Below are 20,276 nucleotides of genomic sequence, written 5' to 3'. Positions count from 1 at the left end.
GATGAATTGTAAGCAYGATTATAATCTATTTTACAATTCTAAATATGGTTTTACAGTAGTCAGACACAGAGAAGTTATATACTTAGCCCAAAATAAAGCCCTGCATCCTAACTCTACCTCCTCTCACCTTTTCCCCCTCCTCTGATAACCTGCCAGAACAGCTCCAGAGGCTTTAGCAACAGCGGCTAAGGATGCCGGCTCCCTTCCCACCGCTTTCCCCAAAACACCGGCGCTGGAGCAGAGGCAGGATAAGGGGCCGTACGGACGTACCGCAGCCACCCCCGATCACAGCCTGCAGGGCTGGGGCTGCCCAGCCCCGAGTGCCGCACTCCCACCACGTTCCCAAAGGACGGCTGACACTGATGGAAGCTTTTCCTCCAATTTTGGTGAGGCCAGATCCTTACTCTACRTTTGCACTCCTTTCCTTTCACCTTGCTTTTCACTAGCTACTCCAATCCTTCCCAGCTGATCTAGGATCAAATATATCTGCGAACYCAGGAATTCAATGGCAGGGGCTTGGAAAGGCTAAGAATACAGATCAGACACAGTGACTGTCCAAATCCTGTAAAGTCATTCCAAGGAGCATTTATKTTTGTGGACACGTGTTTCTGCAGAAAGATAAACTGCATGCGCCTGTGACTTAGTGGGGGCTGAAATTCCGGCCTCTTTCTTAATATTCTATTACATACCTTCTTCCTTCTAAATATCAAGTTTAACATTAAACACCAGTTTTAAGGATTAAGTCAACTCCTGGACATAGCAGACTATAACACTTAAACACTCTACAACAGCCTGAGCTGGAAGAAACAGAAGCATGCTCCAAGTGGCTGGAGCAGCAGGTCTTCAACACTTCTAGAAAGTACAGGCAAAGGCAGCAGGAAATCGCCTGAACTCACAGGTGGTTTCCATTTCCTTCAGCCACTGCAGTAGAAGAGGGCAAAAGCACTTTCACAGCCTGTGTGCAAGTGCAGATCAATCATGGCAAGAGGTGTCACTCACTACTTATGTTACCAGAGAAATYTTCTCCCCTTTTCAAATGTGAGACTTTATTTTGCTGACGATAAGGAAGGTCTGAGGTGGTCTGGGGCTTTAAAGAGCTCATTTCAGGTTATCTTTTTCATTAGAGAGAGACCTGAAATATTACATCAGTAGTAACGTGCAAGTAGTTCTACAATTCTCACCAAGTTGTTGTACACTAATATAGTCTACAGACGGCCAAGCATGACATCAGCACATGCTTTGGGTTTTTATTTCAATAAACCATATACAGTAATATTTAGATTAGGTGAGTTCTCTGAAGCAATTAACTTATAGTGAGACTAAGGTGGTAATATTTGTAGTAGAATTCAAAGGTAGTTGTTAAAGTGCACACTATATTGAACTGGAAGTGGGCACAAACCGAAGAGCAATAATCCAGAGCCACCCTTATGCTTTGGAAAAAAATGATATAGATCTGAACCTTGCCATTAACCTCTCCCTCCTGCCATGCGCACCCTCACTTTACCTGATTAGCTCAGGTTTCACCAGTGACCCCATCGAGGTGGGGTGGTTTGGTAGGTCCAAACCCCAGAATCAAAGCCCCACTTACGAAACTTCCAGTTCTCCCCGCAGAATAATTTCTAAAATCCAGATCAGATTTCTGTGGCTTGGACACTTCTTTAGACGATGTCTGCCTTCCCTGCTGCGCTTTATCCTTGATTCACCACTCTGTGTTAAGCCTCAATTGACCTATTTGACAATGGCACATTTTATGATGCCAGTTCCACTGAAGAGAAATTCGAGACACAATGAAGCTAAGTGAGACGTCCAAGGCTGTACCTGACGTTTATAACGGAGCCGAGAGGAGGCTGCGTCTCGGATTCCTCTCCTCTCTCCCGGTCAGCAGGACTGTATTTTCCCTTCTATTCCATCTTCYCTCATGCTTAAAATACTTGTAGCTTATTGAGAGATTTAGCAAGCAGCACAGGTCTATTTATCTGTTTAAGTAGAAAGTACAGCACTTCTAGAAGATACCTACCTTGGAGCTATCTGTCACACGATACCTAAAGATGTTGGATGTCTTGCCTGATACTTAAGTGAGATACCTAGTCGTTCRCCAGGTAACTGTTACAATCTCATTCAGAAAAAAGCTGGGGGAGGAAAGGAAGGTAGGCTAGAAGAAGCAAACAGAACATCTTAGAAGATTATACACACACACACACAATATTGCAGCAATGTCAAGAAAAGCTTGTTCACATTTGGCCTCAGTGGCTACTACCCTTTTAAAATGAAGGCTTTTCTGTTATCATYCCTGCTTAGACAATGATGATGTCTAGGCTCTGAAACAACGTCTGACAGGACATCGGTCCTGGTGAGAGGAGCATCTCCCCAGGGGCAGATGACTCTGGGGCTCCACGGTCACCGCTCACTAACCACAGGTTTGAGTGCAGCTGAGTGGTTGGTTTTGCCCAGCAGTGACTGACTGCGAGCCTTCTCCATGAGATCAACAGAGGTTGGACCAGGCTCGAAGCCAAACCTGAAAGCTACAGAGAAGTCCCTCAAATACCCACGGCAACTGCAGTGCTCAGCAGATAGGCTGAAGCTGGTATAAAAAAGGAGCAATAGACAGGAAAGCATTTGCTGCAAAGCAGCTGCAACACCGATACTCACTCCTTCCACGGTGATCTATAAAAGCCTGGCTGTATTGTACTTTGGCCAGTAAAGCCCTCTTGATTTACCCAGAAACTAGGCATCAGAGAGGAGCAATACCACCTAGCAAGGAAATACTGTGCATTTGATTCCATTTTCAAATGGTTATTTCACACTCTGGTATCAGGTTGTATTCTCCTTGTGGAATATCTATTATAGATAATTTTTAATAAAATCATTGCAAAATTACCCACAGGCTGGGGAGAATAATTAATAGGCTACTTAACTGAGTTCTTTTAAAGTATCTTAGCATCAGCTGCACCCAAGTGAAGTGAGCAGGAATATAAAATCTGCCAATTTCCAAACCACCAGCTCATTTGCTCTCCCAGTCTGCTTACTGCAATACTRAATTCTTAATCCTTTTAACTGAACAAACAAATAGCAGTGCATCAGTTTGGTTTTAGAACCACTGTACTCAAAACAAATGCCAGCTTCCAGAAGTGGAAAGATTATTCTTTCCTTGCTACTGCCAGAGTCGTAAACCTGCAATCTGAAGAGTGTTCAGTCCTTCTGGGTTTGGGTGGARGTTAGGCACCCGAGAACCGGCGAGGATCCAGGCCTTGTCCTTACCCCTTCTTTTACATGTATAACAAGGGGGAGTCTCTAATCTACCTGACCCTTACGAACGCCACAGGAAACGCAAGCACCTTTTCTTTTAATMGAAAGATCCCTCTTCCCCCCTCAGAGAGGCTGTCCGGCATTTCACAAGAACACAAAATCTCTCCCAGTTTGATCTTTAGTTTAGCAGCAGTTAATTCCTGTTTGTTCGTCCTCCACAGTTTCACTCATGCCCCTTTTTGTGCACGTGTATTTGTCCATTACAATCTCCAGAACGATCACCCTGGCTGGTCTCCCGCTAGCCTCCCGCGCCCTAAGACCCMGGCTGCTGTCACCCATCGCCCCATCCCAGTTGCGGCATTAATTCCCTGGAGCGCTCGCCTCGCGCCGCCGCCACCCAGCACCTCGGAAATAAACGCTGCCGTGAACCAGCCTTTCGAGACGAGCAGCGGCCGGCGAGAAGCCCCCGCTGTAACAGTTTGTTTTGCCTTGTGTTGTATATAATGATAAATTTCATGCAGGTGTCACATTTTTTTTTAGCAGGAGGCCAGGATTGATGGGGAGCAGCAGAACGATCCATCATCAGAGGCAGGTGGCACAGTATTGGAATTTCAGAAATCTGTTCCCAATCACATCCACTGCTGGATGACTCAGTAACGACCCTATTTGTGATGCCTTACTGAAAATCAATGTGCCACATTCAAGGTCAATGTACTGTTAGAAAACTCTTTAAGCACTGATGGATGGATTGTGTTCATTCAGAATAAATGTGAGAAGCTACTGACAGCCGAGCATCCCAATATTTGTGCCAACTTTAAGAGAACAGCTTCCTTTTTCCAGAGAACCGCGATTCCCTCGAGGGTTACACCACTCGGCATTTCCTTTGTTCTTTCGCTTTTGAGTATTTAGGTAATTGTTTAATGTATCTATCTTCAGGTAATTAGGAGACTTCAAAGTTTGAAGACAAATACTGATGAACAACGATCTTTATGGACTTCCCAATATGAATAATATTAATCATCATGAAAGACAATCAAACTTTATAAGGATTAAATAAACAAGGGGGGAAACATGCGAAGAAACTAAACCTGCGTGCAGTACAAAAGGAAACCCTCCGTACRACGAGCCCAGTAAGGAACCATACACTCGAAAGATAAAATCCCAAGTCAAAACCTYGTCTTGATTTTTTCTGTTATTACAGTAGTGAACAAGATACTTASTGTCTTTACATATCTTTACATATTTTTCAACTCTAAGTGGTTTTGCATATCTTTAAATGTTTTATATTAGCTAGGAACTTGCTGTGCATTGTAAAACAGATTTTAGCTTAAAAGAGATCCACTTTTATAAAAAAGCTTTTTCACTTTTTCTTTAGCAATGGGACAGGATACCTTATTCAACTAGGTCACTAAATATGAATTAATGACACTTTCTAATGGGGTTCAGAAATTACATTCCTTTTCTGTCCCAAGAAATAATGAAATTAGCTTCAAGTTGATGGGGAAAAAAGTAATCATYAGCTTCCAAAAGTAAAAGAGGATTGATAGCTCAAACAAACAGGAAGGGGGRAAAGCATAATTTACCATGTGGTTCACCAGCAGCTAAATCTGTTCACTTGACACAATAAATGATGTCAGGCTTCCTCACCCACTGTGTCAACAAAATGGGTGTTGTCAAAAACATTAAGACATCTTATTGACAAACTCTCAAGTCATTATACTCTTTGAAGTGGTTTTGTCTTCCGCCTAAAATTATTGCACCGACAGCATCGATTCATCTGATACATTGATACTGCAGCAACAAGCTCTGGGGAAGATCCTGAATACGGCTAAAGTCATTATCTAGACAAAGTTATTTTTAAACTATTTTGGGAGTGTTCAGATGGGTGATGGATAATCAGGGCTGAGCAGTTCATATGCAGTATTGGAACAGTTATGATGCTGCAACAGAGCAGTATTTTTGCTATATAAGGTAACTCTACAGAGTACTATGAAAAAGAGGTTGTTTTGCATCAGGAGCCATCAACTTGGGGTTAATTGCAAATATATTGTCTTAAACAGGTTGCTGCAAATTAGTCCAGCCAGAATGTATTATTCATACACTTTAGGGAGTACAAAGCTTACAACGYGCCTTTCCTTACTCAAATAGTTGTACTAAACTCTGTCAGCCTGATGCTATGAGGAAAATTCGGATGATTTTGCCAAAAATAGCTGCATCCGAAGAGGATGTGGTCAAAAATATGTGAAAGAACTTAATCATTGCAATTTAAGAAAGTAGGAGCAAAGTCATGCTCAGCTAGGAAGTCAAAGACAGAGTTAGTATAGCAGGCAGAGTCTCTTCTCCAGTCTAAAATGATCTGGTAAGGTGATGGTTGAGCCAGGTTATATGCACTGCTCTGTCCGTCAGTAYCTACCACGTGGACAAACAGGAGACAGTCATCCAAAGCGTGAAGGATGAGTGCTTCTGACCCTTAACACACCATGGGTCTAACTCTCACACCATGGTRAATCAGCAGTAACTTTATGGAAGCATAAAGCAAAATGAGAGGAAAACCAATTTTGCATGGGATTGAATGTCTATACACCCCACAAAAAAAAGGGACCTTTTTTCTCCTCCTCCCCTCCCTCTTTGCAGCTCTGCAGCATGGAGGAGTCTCCAGCCAGCATAGAGACAATACAGCCAATTCCAGCCCTATTTCTCCCTAGTTGGCCTTTAGGGAGCAAGGAAGGTGTGGTAGGCATGGCCAGAGCATGCCATGGTCCTGCTTTCTCACTATTATTTACGCTTTTCTGGTCCTTGTTGGGTTTGGCAAATCCTAGAACCACACACCAGCAGCARGGACTAATAACAAGGTCTCTACATCCCCATCCTGACTGCACACACAGACAAGAATCGTCTGCCACTGAGAATTTGGCTTGCTGTCCTTAATGTAAAGCACAGAACTGAAGATAGAAGCAGGCTGAGTGTGCCAGTTCTGTCCACTGTGGACTTGTGATTAAGTTTTGCCATTAAAATACAGTATATAAAACACTAATTCAAGCCAAAATTATAGACTCGGATAATACATAGAATTACTGTGCCAACAATCTACAATAAAAATACACAGTACAAATAAGTGAAAGAATCTGATGTCAAAAATAAGGATAATGAAAGTAAATTGTATAAATGTGACTAATAAAAAGCTTGGAATGGAAATTTCCAGTGTGCACTGGCTAAGCCTAGATCCACTGAGAATCCAGTGACTCTCCTAAAATTAAGCAATGACCAGCTTCTTATGTTTTGTTTAAATTATATCTTTTCTATCAGAAGTCATCTAGGAGTCTCCACTAAATTATTTTAATTAAACTAACCACTGTATTTTATTAGTTCCAACTTCACCACATGTAGATGAAAAATAAAGATGCACATAAAACCCACTCTTTGACATGAAGAAATCCATTCCTGCACAAATGTTCACAGGCACTATCTTGCACTGCCCTGACTTTGCAGATAACAGCTACTGTTCTGCTGAACTTGTCATGCAGCCTGGAAGTCTGATGAGGATTTTCTGTGATCCCTTTGCAGCCCGTGCACAGTCTCATCTATGTATTTGTTTTCCTTTGCTCAAAACCCTCTGGGCTTGGGTAGCCTTAGTTAAGGATTTTCAGGTTTTGTTATAAAAAGAAGACTTTTCTTGCACAAAGCACTATTATTTAAAAATACCRCTGAAAACACCGAGGGAACTGGCTAAGACAACGCCTGCCTTCCTTACCACTTTTGCTCTGCTGACTCAGTGTTACACTTAATAGTGGAGGTTCCCATAAAAAACAGTAGGAATTGGCACTTGCACCTGAACTCACCACGTACTCTCCATGCAGACGTGGATGAACTAAGTGCAATATATGCCTAGTACGTACACAAATACTTTACTGTGATGACTCCATCTAAAAGCAAAGCAGCAAGACTCTGTATTAATAACACAAGGTCATGAAGGTAAAACCTCAACCTACACCCTCAGGTTTTGACTGTTCTGGTTTAGGTTTATGGAATGAAATCTCTTCCYATTAGTTCTCATACAAAGGATGGCCATGAGCCACGGATGTCAAAGAATGAAGATGCTTGCTCRCTAGCAGGAATAACAGGGTTCCTGGCCTAGTTTTTAAGGTTGCAAAGTTTTTTTGTGATCATGGAATGAAAGTTACTGTCAGGTAAACCCTCACATTTTTCCTCCCATGGGGTAGTCTTTTATGAAGAGTTATACACTTTAATACTAAGTATGAAGGTTGTCCTGTATTATTTCTGGTTTCTGAGCAACTTCTTAATAGATTGTAGCCATACAAAATTCTACTGAAATACATATTCCATCTGTAATCACAATGCAAGCAATTAGTAAAGCATCCACAGGAATCTGGTGGAACCATATGGCTAATTAAGTCATTTATCCAATATAGACAAGAACACAGCCCAGTGGAAACCAGGTTCTGAAACATCTTTCTCAACTCTGGCACAGGTCTCGAGTCGGGAGACTTTGCCAGTCCCTTGTGCACACTCCCCGCAGCTGCATAGCTCACTCTGTTGCGCCTTTTTGTACTTCTCCACAACCTGGGGCACAGTATCGAGGAGCCAGCGCTACTGCCTGCATGGGACTGACATTCAAGGGCTACCAGGAGTGACACAAACCTCCAATCYCTGCCTCCAGTAAACCCACGTCTGCAATGGGCGGCTTTCAAACAAGCACCAAGGGAGAAACCAATACATTTCTCCTAATTTTTATAATAAACAAAACCAGAGTGAATCACTCCAGAATCATAACTAGCAATTTGCTCTCTCCTACTCTTTCAAAGAAAGCAAAATTTCAGACAAGTTAAAGACCATTTCTGCAGGGAAATGAGAAATGACATCCCAACTAATGCAAAATATTAAGCAATATAAGTTTAAAAAAATATCACCCCATCCATATGCATGGAAAGATCAACCACCCTTTTAGTCCTGAACTAGAAATACTTCTATGCACCTTTGTAAAGCTTTAACTGTACTGCTACATTAGTCACACTGTATTTTTAAGTCAGCTATCAGGTATTCAGTGAAATAAATAGCAGTTTCAGGTGTGAGCTGCAGCAGAACCCATTGCTCGTCAGGTAGACAGCACCACCCTGCAGCTCAGCCAGCACAGGGAAGCGTATAGGTGCTCAGCGTCTGCTCCAGTGCAGACAGCTTAACTTAAATTGCTGATGGTCACGATTTGAACTACTTTGACTAACCTTGTGTGGATATGGATAAGGCAACAGTCGTACGAACCTTTCCAGTTCCTCTAGCAGACGTCGCAGTCTAGCCTAGTTTTATTCCCTGCGTCTCCAAAAGAAAAACACTGCTTTCAYCCCTATCCACCCAGATTACCATGTCAGTATAGCTGGGTGGGTCATCCCACTGCTGTATGTTCCTGTGCTCATCTTCCTACTTCGCAACTAGAAACACTATTTTCCATCCAGGCAAGTCCCGCAGTGCACACTGATCACAAAATTCTTTGCACTCTGCATACACGAGATGCCAATGGAAAATCTTCCAGTGACGTCAATCGATGTACTATCAGCCCCTCTACCGCAYGGTTTTTGAAATAGTTTATGTCAATATTCTAAATTAAATTGAATGTAATGTTAGCCATCGTCTCAAAATAATTAAAGTAAGTTACTTAAAGTGCTTCGGAATGTGCTTCCAAATGGAAGTTTTAACAGAAGTGATTCACACGGAGTAAGAGATATAAGCATTTTGATAATTTGAAGTGAGCTTGCTTATCCAAAAAGCCACTTAATTACACCAAAACTGAAACATCTGGTTTAGATTATTTAAAAAAATAAGTGTGCTGAAAAGTAAACCACTTGGAGAGGAAGTATTAACTTATTTTTCTTGACTTAAAGACTGTCATGACAGAAAATGAATACCTACGCTTTTTCATTATTCTTGTGTCTTTACGCAATTGCATACCATACACAAAAAGGAAACAGAGTAAAGGAAGGAGTCCTCTTGCCTTCACACTGAATTTAACAGCTCAGGAACAGGAGGGGCTCCCTGCCCTGCCCTGCCCAGAGCAAGTCCCAGGGTGACAGTCACAGCAGGACCGGGCTCAGGAGAGGGCAGAGGGACAGGGCTGATCCTTGTCCCATTGCTCCTTTGGGGTCCAGGTGCTTTTCCGCAGTCCTGTCCTGCTCAGGCTGCGGTCCTCGGCAGGATGAGGCAAAGGGATAGCTAAATGAGCCAGCCCACAGGGTTTACTCTTTCTACGTAGGAAAAAAGGGATTTTTTCCTTCTCTTCGGAAAAAGGATTTATTTAAGAGATAGATGAGCTGGCTATAGATCTGAGTAAACATAGGGAGATCTTCCCTAAAGGGATTTGACCCAGTATGAATCAAACAACATACAAAAAAAAAAACAACATTCTCCACTTAGACTTGATCTAAAAACATTCCCAACTCTGCTGCTGTCTGCTATTATTTAATCCATTTCCCATTTTTTCCCCAGTTGCAAGTAAGGAAAGATAAGTCATCTAAAAGCAATGCCTGCTCTACCCCTGCACATACAGTGGGTACTGCCCAATCTGGAGATACCCAAACCTCTCCCTGGTACAGAAGCCTGATATTTCTTAACAATATCTGTAGCTGAGAAATCACATTATAGCACTTTAAAACATTTAGAGCCTAAGAAAAACCTTTTATGTGAGCATTTTAAAGCTCAAAGCTCTAACCTAGGACTTGGTATATTTATCCAAGTCCTTAAYTATTAATGTAATTCTATTGATTTGATACCTAAAACTCCAACAACAAAACCTGTGCAAACTAATTATGCTCAGCTTCTGATTTTACAGGGCTTCTTTGCTCCTAAGTCTTATCTTAATCAATAAAGTCTGATTCATAAAACAGAGATGCCAGTACTGAGAAATAAAAGGCGTATTAATTACCATATAAACTGAGTAACAGGTACACAGGATGCTGAATCATTTATTCACAAGAGGAGTCCCAGTGATACCTAAGTCAGTTTTTGCTTATTGTCCTAATGCAGGCAGCATAGTCAAGCCTAACAGTATTATTAGTTAAGAAATAGAGTTATTAAAAAAAAAAAAAAACAGGGTTTGCAAGGCTTTGTAACGCTACCTTCTTGAGGCAGTACCCTTCTGCCAAATTTAACCAGAAGGAGTACCATCATAAACCTCCGATGCGCGTGGATTCCTCCGTCCCTCCGAGGAGGGCTCGTGCAGCAGCAGCACTGGGGCTGTGGTGCTTTGCTAGGCTGTAAAGTTTAGAAGAGTCCAGAATTYAACACCCTTGTCGGCATCCAAAAAAAATGCTCTATCAGTTCACTAATACTGCTAATTCGGGGCCAGATGCTCGTGCCTGTCCTCAGACTGAGTAGTACCTTTAAGATGGACACGGTTACAGTGGGAGCAGCTCTCATCCAGCAGGTTGGCAAGTTCACCGTGCAGGACCCAGCCTCAGCAGGACAGACAGCAGGACAGAGGGCAGGCACGAGCGAGGCACACGCTGGAGCTGGAGTTCTTCTTCCAAGCGACAAGCAGCAGCTGATGCAGTCCATTTGCTCCCACTGAAACACTTCCAGGATATAACACTTCCAGCCCTATTGGAAAGCTGCTTTTATTCGTTTGACCCTTTACAAATTTTGCACTCTTCTAGGAGATAATTTGTTTTCCTTAGGGAAGAGAATATACAGCATCATTTTCTGGTGTGGCTCATAGCTCTGGCAACCTGGCTGCCCAGATCTACACCCTGCTTTGAAGAGAGGACTCACTCTCTGCACAGGACCCAGAGTTTCCAGAGGCCTCCAACAAGTCCCACTGCAATACGCACAGATACGGCACTAGTAATGACCACAGAGCACTTCTTTAACTCTCTGCACGCCACCCCCGGGCAGCTCTTCCGAACCATCTGGCTACAGAGCGCACCTTGCTGAACTGGGTCTCAGCAAAGACTTCACCTATTCCAGGCGGCCACCTCAAAGCAAGGTATTCTATAACTTTAATAGCTAAGGGTTGCTCTCCCTCTTTTCAGTTGCATCCCAGATATTTCAAACAGTGTGATTTCCGAATCTGTTGTGCGTAGACTTTTCAAGAYTCATCTCAGCACTAATTATTCTCCAGGTAAAAAGTGAAATATATTTGTTTCTGTCCTCAGCAGCCTGGACCTGAGTCGCTACTGCCTGGGGGAGCAGTTGTTACCATTCTGCCTAGGTGCGAGCGTCTCTTCAGAAACAACAGCGGAGAATGAGACGACTCCTGTCTACCACTACAGTGACCACTACAGTGACCACTACAGTTTCAAGAGGTAGCACAGAGACGGGTCCGTGATACTACAGTCGTCACCTCTTCTAAGTGGAGAGAAAAGAGGAAACAGATCCAATTCTTCATCCCCCTTTTGAACGCAACTGATTTTTTTTTTCAAATAGCAAATATTATAATACATCCACTGCTTTACAGAGAAGAGAGTATTGCACACAGTATTTTAAATGAGAAAAGTGACTCAGGGATACTACTGTCATGATTACAGGTTTCGATTTAGTCCCCAAACTTTCTCAGAGTTGTACTTTAGAAACTTGTATCTCAACTACAAAACTGATAAGCAAAGTGAGAAATCTAGTCTTAACCTATTTTTAATCTCCATATTTGAGTATCTATTTTGACTTGTTTTAATGTTGTCATAATCACTATGTACATAGACAAAGAATTAATTTTTACCTTATTTCAAATCCTCTGATCTACCTGGTTCTTGAGCAAAATATATTATACTCAGCTTAGGTTCTCCTGCTTCTCATATGTCATTTCAGCCATCAAAATGATTTTAACCATGCAATCATCTGAGAAAGATGCACTGCAAAAATTTGTGTACAAGCTAAAATGAAAGTGGACTACGATAAATTTCTTGACTTCAATGGAATTACTCCAAGATTACATCAAAACCAATGGTGATCYGAATTTGGCCCAAATGTCTGCATTATGAACAAGCTCCATTAGTTCTATTGAATAGCAAMGTACATCACAGGGAGGTAATTTACAGTTTTTACAACCATCGTAATTTGAAGTACACTACTAACTGCATGGCCATTCTTTCAAAACATCAAGATAAATCACCAGAAAAATCAAAGGCATATTTAACATTTGATGACAAATGGCTACTAACAAATATTTATTGTAATAAATTGTTGTTAAAAATGGTGATCATGGGAAAAATTTTAAAATTTTAAAATTCTTTTCTACTGCTTCTCTTCAGCGCATGGACCACCAAGTTTTGTTTAATCCTTTCTAATTCTGAGTAGAACAATTATAGCAAATAGTGGTAAATGAATCACATGCCTGTACAGGAGTATCACAGCCTTTGCGGCATTCAGATGTATGCTGCGTCAGGGGGATTGATGTGGCAYAATACTGCATTTGCTTTTGCAGCCTGTTATTTTAATCCTGTGGGCTGCCTTTCATCCAGGTAGGGAAATACAGTAAGGTTACTGCTGATCCCGGGCAGCCGGAGAGGATGCTGTGCGACATCCAAGTCCTTCAGTCCTATAAGGGGCTCTTGGCAGCTTCTAGAAGTCTTGTTTTGTGCATTAATGGAACGAGAGAGAGAATATGCCTGTGCTAGGGAAAAGTTGGCAGGTGAAGTAACAGCACAAGACACCGGTGTGCCAACAAGTTACTTAGTTCTGAGTATTCRGCAACGTGCACCCAAGAATTCACGGGGTCCTAAAACTGCAGAGACAGCAAATCACCGAATCGTCACTCACTGGGAAGCAGAGACCTGGCAAAGGCTCAGTACGAGATGGAATCAGGTAGCCAAGAGTCTATAGAAAACAGGAGAATATGAGCTAGGCTATGAAAGAGTGGAAAACACTTAACACTCTGCATTTGTTTTGATGGTTTCTCCCTCATCTATGCTGAGGCCTTTAGCACTGCACCAACTAACGTCTCTGCGTTAGACTGCTGGAGAACTTCGTCGTGGAGCAGTCTGCTCCTAAGCAATAGCCACCTTGCTCTCTTTGGATAACAGGGAAGTGCTAGATTTGTACATTTAGATATTGTGCCTACCAAATGCCCACTTGCAAACGTATGCTCCACATTCACAATCTCTTTACAAAMAAAGCGGCATGGGGGTGTGAAAACTGTTTAGAAGCAAATACTATTGCCCCAAGCCATGGCCCAAAACATGAAAGGAATTGAGAACCCTTGGCAGTGCAGAAAAAATCCATTAAATTCTATCCATTATATTTTCTAAAACAGGATGGAGAAGTGCCAAAATACCTGCAGAAAGCTTTTTTTTTTTTTTTTTAAACGCAATTTCCATCCCACTAAGAAGTAATAATTCCTGGATATCTTACAAAGAAACTTGTTCATGAACAATTTACTGCTCCAACTCGTAGGTCCAAGAAATGAGGATGGTTCAGATTAACTTTGTATATGCACTGACTGACTCAAGAGTTCTTCTCCAAACCAAACCCTAGCCAGACCTTTTTTCCCCAGTTAGCTGCCCCTTTACACCAGCTGAGCCATGTGAAGGAGATGGAACACGGCCACAAGTGCGTATTTGAGAATTCCCCCAGCTATGGGGAAGTCTCCAGCTGCTTTGAGTCACTGCAATCTATCCTTACACTTGTATCATGAAGGACATCAAGCTCACCAGCAAGCTCTGCTAAACCGCTTCATAGCTGGCACCCACCACCTGGCCTACTCTAACTGCTGCTGGGGTCTGTGCTACGACGCTTGCAAATCCGAGAGCTTTATCCAGTTGCAAACACCCAAGTAGCAGGGTGGGTGTTTTGTTGTTGTTGTTGTTGTGTTTTTTTTTTGTTTTTTTTGAAGCTGACTGCCAATTTGGAAAACCTGCAGAAAAAAAATACTCTCTAAATCTGAAACAAAGGTTTTTGGATTACTTTGCATATAAAAATTGAAGAAAAAGTCCTTTCAAGTGAGAACACTGAAATTAAATATTGACTTTCTTAGCTTTTAAATTTTGATCGGACACCAGTGATTTGGGGAAGTCAACATGAATTAATTGGTGCAATGCTGGGCTGCCAAACTGGCAGTATTTTTATTATTACTAAAAATGGACTTGGCTACACAGCAGAGATCAGCTTTTCTTTTAAGAGATAAACCCATCCTCAAACTTAAATTAATCATAAATAGTCCATTCTTGTGTTGTCCACAGCCCCAGATAATGCAGAGTAAACTTGGCAGGATCAGCAAGCAACGCCAGTCCAACCGTTGTGTAGTTCACCTCAGCCGGTCAAGCGAAGTTTTCAGTATCTGCTTTAAGATCTTATGGAAAAGACCTCTGCATGACTTCTTATGGGAGAACTGACAAAAAAAACTCAGCCCAAACAGAAAACTTTGAAATGCAGAGGTTCCCTGAAAATCTAGCAAAGAAAAGATTATATTCTCTAAACAGAAAAGGCAACGAAAGACCAGGAACCACTTTGCCTTCACCTTAGCTACCTTAACTGCAGGTGAACTAACTAGACATTTTGTATGATGGCAACCCTCACATTTGCAATGCATAAAAACTCCAGAAATAGAATTAGGAAGAGCACATAAAGCCTTAGTTCCTGCCTTCACTCTGAGAGGAAAAGTCAAGTACATAGAGCAGGAGGAGGTAACTTAGGTATTGAAGGTATCCTAATCCACACACACAGATGGATGGTATGATAAAGTCCAGGTGACAGAAACTGTTCGAAACGACGCCAAACCCAAGGACTCTCCAAAGCACTTGGGGATGTTACCAGGATTCCTTCCGGCAGTAAAACAGATTTCTGATTGACAGAAATGAAGCAAACAGAAGTCGCATCAGACAAGYTGAAGTCACGCAACTTAATCCTGCCTTTGTTATATTCATTTCTGATTACACCGTACTTAGTGGCAAACATTTCACTGGTAGGCTGCAGAGAAAGTCTGTGCTATGATACCTTAAGTCAGGACGTTGTACTGAGATTTGAATATGAATTTCCACAGGGAGAAAGAACAGCAGTGAGATTTCATTTTCCATTATCATTACATGCTACTAATGTGCTTGATAGTGCAAATGCCTTTAATTGATATGAATGGATTTTGTAACCTGTAGGTCTTTTTTCTCTCCTACTCTGCAGTAAATCAGAAGTCACTTTGCTAACGTCAGTACCATTGTACCACTCTACAACTGGGGTGAAAGGAGAACTAAAGCACTATTTCAAGCAGCCATGGCTGTGTTCAGTATATATTCTTATTTTCAGTACAGATGAAACAGGGAAGATTGCCTGCGAGGCTGGATTAAAAGCAGGAGATATGAATTGTATTCCTGGTTTTGCCACAGTCTTTTGGCTCTCTACCTGGTCAAATCACTTAACATTATTGCATCTCAGTATCCCATGAAGCTCGATTTATGTTTTCCTAACATCGAGGACTTTATTATAGAGGGAAAAATAACAATCTTAGTAACTCTAAAAGCAATAAGGGAGATTGTTTTCCCAGTAAACAGCAATGCAGTTTTACAAGCAAATTCAATAGCGTGAGATAACTTTAAGGCTCCTCTATTTCAGGGTTTTCATTGTATCAAAAAGTGTTTAGAGCAAGCACAGAACAGAGATACCTATTAAAAAAAAAAAATCACACACACACACTATAAGTCTTCCTTAAGTCAACTATTTAGTAAGGATGAATCTTCTTGTAACAAAATATTCRCTTCACTTTGTTGTATATTTGAAAGCTACAGAAGCATATCGAGGTAAAAAAATAGCTTCTGATTTTAAATTAAAACCCGATTTTAAATTAAAACCAGGACATTTTCAGTAAAATGATGAGGCTCTGAACTAGCTTGTAAGAAAAGCTTTTTTTTTTTTCTTTTTTTTTTTTTTTTTTTTTTTTTTAATACAAGTCATTCAAAAAAGTAATAGTGAGTAGCTTAACTTTGCTCACATCAAAGGAACTTTGCCATCTACCTCTACAGAGCCAGGACAACACTTTGTGTTTTTTAGGGCCCCAGTCCTGCAAACTGTGATACAGAAGAGAATTTCTAAAGTCAGTGGGATTCCCCACAGCTTTCAGGATCAGCAAATTGTGGGAAACTATGTATAGAACTTGTACGCATGTTGGCCCAAGAGTTTTCTCATTTCCTTTGACAGTCTCCAAAAAAGCCCTCTTGTGCAAATCCCACTATCTTTTCATCTTGGGATGCCAAAATGTAAGAGTCTGAACATCTGTTTGAAAAATAGAATATGCCAATATTTAAATTAGCAATGGTTTCGTTTCCCTCCAAGACTATCAACTAATTATTTGAAATAGATTTACCCAAATATTGTAGTCGGTTCCATATTACACATGCGTAAATGAGAACAGCATTTGGCCCAATATGTTTAAGCTAAGCACATTTTTGCAGCTATGAAAAGTAATCTGATTTCCATGGAATACTTCATATATGGCAATTTGCCTTCCTGGGCCTCAGTTCAYGTCAAGCTTTTTCACTCTGTTCATTTTATGAAGATTTAATTGAATCCTACTTAAATAGCATCAACTAGCACTTATTCATAAAGCCATCAAGCCTTTCATCACAACTTCATAGTTTTGTAATTCTTTAAAAAATTAAATAAATCATACATATTCAGTAACACTATCACTGGAATCACTTGAAACAAACTCTTCCATCCACAGCCCTCCACCACCAYCTTGAAACCCTGTTTTGAAGTCCTGTTCAGAATCACTGCATTTTCACCAAAAGAGATTTCATCTTTCACTGTTTTCCTGCCAGAAAAGCAATGGTGGTGAAGTAACTGCAGCGTGGGCAAGTGCATTTTGAATTCAGGGTTGATACAAATGAATATAGTTGTAAAGCAACGAGAGACTGGAAGGCCAATGCTGTTTGTGCAAACCCGGAGTGAACGTCACCATGAGGCATCAGAAAGGCCACGAGAGGGATGGCAAAGCCAAGCCCTCCYGAGCCCGTATTTAAACGGGGACTCAACGACCAGCAAGCGCAGAAAGTGCAACATCCATAGCGATATAGGCCTGAGGACAGATTAAACCGACTGCTACAGAATCTCTGTAGGAACAGAGACCTGTCAGAAAACCCTAAAGTAAAAATTGACCCTCAGTGGGTATAATTTATGAATGAACGGACGAAGCTGGAATAGTAAAAAATAAAATAAAAAAATAAATAAAATAAAAAAAAAAAAGGGCACAAACACAAATCTCCAAAAACAAAACAAAGAAAAAAAGGGCACAAAAGCAAAAGATGAAAGTCCTTTCTTACTAGCCTTCCTCCAGTACCTTAGTCCATCAGCTCAAGGAGAGGCAACACCTCTTTACCAGCCTGTAACCAGAACCGCCACCAGCTGCACAGCCGCTTCGTTTGCTCCGTTGTTTTAGCTTGCAGCTCATTACCTCCAGCGCCTCAAATGCCAAGATTGCACTTTCCTGAAACAAACGCTGCGAACTTTGCCACTGGGTAAAGCCTTCAACTCATTCCTTTCCCCACCAGCGCCTTTGACCCTGGTAGCATCTGCCAGAACAAACTGGGACTTGCACTATCGGTTCTTGTTCTTTACAGAAACAGAGCTGGCACCATGCTGTTCAGGACAGTCTTTCCCACGTAAAACTCAGACATGCCTGCTGTACTTAAGGAATTATAGTCCCCACAAAACAATACCATATTTCTTATTTCCATCATATAAATGATCCCACAAGAGACCAGGTAGCCTTTTTGTTTCATAAAAATAGTTTACACAGGTGCATACTTAAAGCATGWTTCTTGTTATTATTTGGCATGGTAAAAACGCAATGGATTTACCTTCCTAGCAGTGATGARAGCCACAGGGATTGTGGCAACGCCCACGATGCGGCAGGGAGGGCAGGACACGCGTCTTCAGGCAGGCAGGACAGGACGGAGACGACTGGCCTCGCTTACGGACCTTCAGACAAACTGCCTCTCCACTACACTCCTAAAACAGAAGCAGGAAAAGTCCCTTTAGTATGAAAGGAAAAGCGGTAAGGAAGGTAATGAGGTAGCTCATTCCACACCTGCCCCAGGGCCCTGTCGATGGATGACAGTGACTATTTGACTGTTGTTTCCYRTTTTGTTTCGTTATTCATTTCCACRTAAAAGCAGTGCATACGTAAATCACCAGAAATTATCACAGCAGTATAGACGAGGAGAAAGGTAAAAAGAGAAAGTGAAGCCTTTAACCCATGACTTGGAAGAAAAAAAAACCGGCACGTTTGCGGACCATTCTCGTGCCCCCGCCACCAGGCCAACCCCGGCCGCTTTGGACACGTACACGGGCTCCCGCGGCGAGCCCCGCGCGGGCCGCCCAGCCCAGCCCTGCCTCCGCGCTCCTCTCTCGCCATCCCCTCGCCCCCCGGCGCCGCCTCTCCTTTCTCTTCGCTTCTTTCCGCCACGTGCCTCGTTCCCTCCTCGCTAAAGCCGCCGGAAGGCGCCCGCCGCGGAGCTCGGCGGCGCTTTCTGACCGTCCCTAGCGCGTTCGGATAGCGGCTTTTGCACGCGGAGGCAAACTTCCTCCGTCTCCAGCAGCACGGCCAGCGGCGGCTCGCGGGGCGCCCGTGGCCCCGGGCTCCCCCGCGGGCTCCGCGCCCTGGCAGGCGTTGCTGTTATTTCAACCTGTTGGCAATGCTCCCTCCTGTTCTCCACCTTTACTTTCCTTATCTTATTTTCACACCCTCTTATCTACATTCTGCATTCTTTAACATTAATTCCCTGTCGCTCCCCTTCCACTTCCGACCTACCGAGCAGGCTCTCCCCAGCACTTGGGTCTCGGGCTCCCCCCGCGACCTTTTYCCCCCCAAACAGTCACTCTTGCCACATGGGAAATACCTCGGTTGACCCAACTCCAGGGAATAAATACGCAAGACTGAACGTAAAACGCTGCTGGGCGGAAGGACCTTCCCGCCTCCTCGCGGAGGCCAGGATCGTCTTTGCCCGACACGTCGGCGCGGTTTCGACAAGCGCCYCCGTGCTCCGAGCGCTCCCCCAGCTTCCCCCCGGGGCAGGTGCTTCCTGACGGCACCTAGCGTCACGCCGGCGGCCGGGGACACCCGCCGCCCTGCAAACGGCATGCCGCCCCGAGCCTCGGCGCCCTCTTCCCTCCCCCGTCTGCTTCGCCACCCCCGCGTCAGCCTGGAAGAAAACGCGGCTACCAGCACGGATTGCAGCCGCTCTTACAAACCCCCGACCAAAACTAACGTGGGATGCTAGACCTTGGCTTTACTCTCGGCACCGGGCAACCTTTCCCCACTTCCTTCTCCAGTTTTCCTTTGGGGAAGACTGGACTGCTTTGTTTTGTTCTGATTTGTTTTCTTGCTCCTGCCAATTGTGTGAAATGGAACATATTTGGGAGGAATGAATTAAATTTTTTTTACAAAAGCTCTTCTAATAATATATATTAAAAAAATAAGCAAAGAATAACAAGTATTTGCCCAGTAGATGAACTGTAAATGTTATCAGGCAAAGTAAACATTCCAACTGTAATTGTTATTGTAGATGGATGAATTCATAAATATGGAAACACTAAAATATGGTGTAATAAAGAAACAAAACGCAATGGACTGAGGAAAGAATGCAGCATGCGGCAGCCTGGGCAAAAGCAGTTCAGAAAGGTTAAAGAGCTAACAAGAGCACTGAAAAACAGGAGTTTTTCATGTGGCACCAACCCTGTCGAAGCTGATGCAAACATTTGTCACCCATTCACCCCTCGGGGTTTTGTTGATACTGCTCATGAACCCAAGGGAAAGCGTTCCTGTTCCCATCCTCCACYAACTAACTCTGTCCTCAGGAGTGCACGTTTGAAGCATGTCTCCCAGTGCGCCTCGCTTACCGTGCTGTGACTCGTAGCACGGAGAGGTTCTGGAGCACGTGAGCCCTTTGCAGGCAGCAGCACCAGGTGATGTGCTCCAGGGACGCACCTCAAGTGTTGCAACCCCTTGGCGGGGGGAGTAGGTATACAGGACCTAAGTAAAATCCCCACTCAGTGAGGCTTGAGGACATCTGGTACTCAGCAAGTATTTTGCTCCGTACAGGAAC

At 42.9% G+C, this 20,276-nt stretch overlaps 1 long non-coding RNA gene across 1 annotated transcript in view; it reads right to left on the bottom strand.

Moving 5' to 3' along the window:
* Positions 1–20,276, bottom strand: part of LOC146595068 (uncharacterized) — a 558,681-nt gene that overhangs the window by 215,725 nt on the left and 322,680 nt on the right. Inside the window, exon 8 of the long non-coding RNA XR_014896018.1 lies at positions 18,030–18,180. This is a non-coding gene — a long non-coding RNA (uncharacterized LOC146595068). The remainder of the gene's footprint in view (positions 1–18,029; positions 18,181–20,276) is intronic.

This window comes from Rhea americana, unplaced genomic scaffold (assembly GCF_003343005.1).
Source record: "Rhea americana isolate MKP2758 unplaced genomic scaffold, rheAme1 scaffold_24, whole genome shotgun sequence".
Taxonomy (NCBI): Eukaryota; Metazoa; Chordata; class Aves; order Rheiformes; family Rheidae; genus Rhea; species Rhea americana.
This window is presented reverse-complemented; position numbering and strand designations above follow the sequence as displayed.